Raw genomic sequence first — 668 nt, 5'->3', positions numbered from 1 at the left:
CAGTGAGGCTAGCTGTTGGGCGTTTAACGCCCAGTCTGGCACCATTCTGGGCGTTTAACGCCAGAAAGGGGCACCAGACTGGCGTTAAACGCCAGAAAAGGGCAAGAAGCTGGCGTTAAACGCCAGAATTGGCATAGAGAGCATTTTTGCTCACCACTTGGTGCAGGGATGAATTTTCCTTGACACCTCAGGATCTGTGGACCCCACAGAATCCCCATCTACCTCACCATTCAAATTCAAACCACTTTCCCACCCAAACCCACCCATACATGACCGAACCCTCCCTTCCCCCTCTCCTATATATACCCTCCTTCACTCCTTCATTTTCACACAACATACACACCACTTCTCCCCTTCTTGGCCGAAAACAAACGCCACTCCCTTTCCCCTCATTTCTTCTTCTTCTACTCTCTTCTTTCTTCTTTTGCTCGAGGACGAGCAAACCTTTTAAGTTTGGTGTGGTAAAAGCATTGCTTTTTGTTTTTCCATAACCATTTATGGCATCCAAGGCCGGAGAAACCTCTAGAAAGAGGAAAGGGAAGGCAAAAGTTTCCACCTCCGAGTCATGGGAGATGGAGAGATTCATCTCAAGGGTGCATCAAGACCACTTCTATGAAGTTGTGGCCTTGAAGAAGGTGATCCCCGAGGTCCCTTTTTCACTCAAAAAG

This window comes from Arachis duranensis, chromosome 5, assembly GCF_000817695.3.
Source record: "Arachis duranensis cultivar V14167 chromosome 5, aradu.V14167.gnm2.J7QH, whole genome shotgun sequence".
Lineage (NCBI taxonomy): Eukaryota > Viridiplantae > Streptophyta > Magnoliopsida > Fabales > Fabaceae > Arachis > Arachis duranensis.
This window is presented reverse-complemented; position numbering follows the sequence as displayed.